The sequence below is a fragment of the Rattus norvegicus genome, chromosome 13 (assembly GCF_021556685.1).
Source record: "Rattus norvegicus strain SHRSP/BbbUtx chromosome 13, alternate assembly SHRSP_T2T, whole genome shotgun sequence".
In the NCBI taxonomy this organism is placed as follows: domain Eukaryota; kingdom Metazoa; phylum Chordata; class Mammalia; order Rodentia; family Muridae; genus Rattus; species Rattus norvegicus.
Window position 1 is genome coordinate 88,593,676 of NC_141546.1, and position 3,272 is coordinate 88,596,947.

Consider the following 3,272-nt stretch of genomic DNA (forward strand, 5'->3'; position numbering starts at 1 on the left):
CTGGGCAGATACCTACCCGCTATGCCATTAGAATCTATTTTCCTATTGATAGCCCTGAGTTATTACTTGCTGTTTCATATGGGCTGCTCTTAACTCCAATTGACCAGTATTTGGAGCCACCATTTTTATGTCTCTGCTAAGCCATGGTGGCTTCTTTATCTCCTCTACCTTCTTCTGGTGGTTCTCCTCCAGCCCCAAGCCCAGGAAACCTAAACCCCACCTATATTTCTACTGCCCTGGCTACTCGCTATTGACTTCTTTATTTAGCAATCAGAAATAACTTGGGAGAATGGTCACTTAGGTCTACATGCAGACTCCAGGTCTTGGGGGCCCGCACTTAGTTTTACAATTACAAAACCAAATTTTACCAATTTTCCCTTTAATCCAATAAAAGGCTCTTTTCTCTCAGATATTAAGTGAATATAATTATAATAATTAAGAAAATTATAAGACATGATGTACATTTATAACATCCAGACCATTATTTTTGGTAATTTAAATAAAATATTTTATTGTTTGTCCTAAGTTAATGAGTTTACAATTCTGTACCTCAATCATCTTTGATTTTTAACTTGTATTACCATCTGAAAACTATTTTTTTAAATCTACAACACCTTCTTTAATGGTAAACAACTTACATTTAATTGTTAGATAATAACTAGTCTTCAATCCCACCAGAGGTTTGAGAAGAAATAAACAAATATGCATACTCAAATGAGTATGCAGGAAGTGCAGAAATGCAACTTTCAAAATTCAAAAAATCTGGCAGAGACAGATGATTTCCTGGAAAGTCTCCAACATTTTTTATAATGTTTGAGCATTTATCTTCAGCCTTCTGTCTCAGAACATCTGAAAGACTTTAAGTGAAGCAGGAGTTATGAATAGCTAGCTCACCCTGTCTTCACAGAACTTAACAGTTGACTCTCCTGTATTTGTTTGGGATTTTTGGAGAGCATTTTTGTCTGCAGATAAAGTTAGGGCATTTCTCATCCTATGGCAAGCTTGCCACAATTGAACCAGCTCCACATGGAGGTCTTGATGCCCAACATCTATTTTGATGTGGAATGGAGATACTATCAGGGGCAAACTTGTTTTATAGTCAAAAGATCTTTTAATAATAAAATAATTTTAATGCCATAGTCTGTGGATATCTGACATTTTTTTTTTTTATTAACTTGAGTATTTCTTATATACATTTCAAGTGTTATTCCCTTTCCCGGTTTCCGGGCAAAATCCCCCTCCCCCCTCCCCTTCCTTATGGGTGTTCCCCTCCCAACCCTCCCCCCATTGCCGCCCTCCCCCCATAGTCTAGTTCACTGGGGGTTCAGTCTTAGCAGGACCCAGGGCTTCCCCTTCCACTGGTGCTCTTACTAGGATATTCATTGCTACCTATGGGGTCAGAGTCCAGGGTCAGTCCATATATAGTCTTTAGGTAGTGGCTTAGTCCCTGGAAGCTCTGGTTGCTTGACATTGTTGTACTTTTGGGGTCGCGAGCCCCTTCAAGCTCTTCCAGTTCTTTCTCTGATTCCTTCAACGGGGGACCTATTCTCAGCTCAGTGGTTTGCTGCTGGCATTCGCCTCTGTATTTGCTGTATTCTGGCTGTGTCTCTCAGGAGCGATCTACATCCGGCTCCTGTCAGTCTGCACTTCTTTGCTTCATCCATCTTGTCCAATTGGGTGGCTGTATATGTATGGGCCACCTGTGGGGCAGGCTCTGAATGGGTGTTCCTTCAGTCTCTGTTTTAATCTTTGCCTCTCCCTTCCCAGCCAAGGGTATTCTTTTTCCTCATTTAAAGAAGGAGTGAAGCATTCACATTTTGATCATCCGTCTTGAGTTTCGTTTGTTCTAGGGATCTAGGGTAATTCAAGCATTTGGGCTAATAGCCACTTATCAATGAGTGCATACCATGTATGTCTTTCTGTGATTGGGTTAGCTCACTCAGGATGATATTTTCCAGTTCCAACCATTTGCCTACGAATTTCATAGACTCGTTGTTTTTGATAGCTGAGTAATATTCCATTGTGTAGATGTACCACATTTTCTGTATCCATTCCTCTGTTGAAGGGCATCTCGGTTCTTTCCAGCTTCTGGCTATTATAAATAAGGCTGCGATGAACATAGTGGAGCACGTGTCTCTTTTATATGTTGAGGCATCTTTTGGGTATAGGCCCAAGAGAGGTATAACTGGATCCTCAGGCAGTTCAATGTCCAATTTTCTGAGGAACCTCCAGACTGATTTCCAGAGTGGTTTTACCAGTCTGCAATCCCACCAACAATGGAGGAGTGTTCCTCTTTCTCCACATCCTCGCCAGCATCTGCTGTCACCTGAGTTTTTGATCTTAGCCATTCTCACTGGTGTGAGGTGAAATCTCAGGGTTGTTTTGATTTGCATTTCCCTTATGACTAAAGATGTTGAACATTTCTTTAGGTGTTTCTCAGCCATTCGGCATTCCTCAGCTGTGAATTCTTTGTTAAGCTCTGAACCCCATTTTTTAATAGGGTTATTTGTTTCCCTGCGGTCTAACTTCTTGAGTTCTTTGTATATTTTGGAAATAAGGCCTCTATCTGTTGTAGGATTGGTAAAGATCTTTTCCCAATCTGTTGGTTGCCGTTTTGTCCTAACCACCGTGTCCTTTGCCTTACAGAAGCTTTGCAGTTTTATGAGATCCCATTTGTCGATTCTTGATCTTAGAGCATAAGCCATTGGTGTTTTGTTCAGGAAATTTTTTCCAGTGCCCATGTGTTCCAGATGCTTCCCTAGTTTTTCTTCTATTAGTTTGAGTGTGTCTGGTTTGATGTGGAGGTCCTTGATCCACTTGGACTTAAGCTTTGTACAGGGTGATAAGCATGGATCGATCTGCATTCTTCTACATGTTGCCCTCCAGTTGAACCAGCACCATTTGCTGAAAATGCTATCTTTTTTCCATTGGATGGTTTTGGCTCCTTTGTCAATAATCAAGTGACCATAGGTGTGTGGGTTCATTTCTGGGTCTTCAATTCTATTCCATTGGTCTATCTGTCTGTCTCTGTACTAATACCATGCAGTTTTTATCACTATTGCTCTGTAATACTGCTTGAGTTCAGGGATAGTGATTCCCCCTGAAGTCCTTTTATTGTTGAGGATAGCTTTAGCTATCCTGGGTTTTTTGTTATTCCAGATGAATTTGCAAATTGTTCTGTCTAACTCTTTGAAGAATTGGATTGGTATTTTGATGGGGATTGCATTGAATCTGTAGATTGCTTTTGGTAAAATGGCCATTTTTACTATATT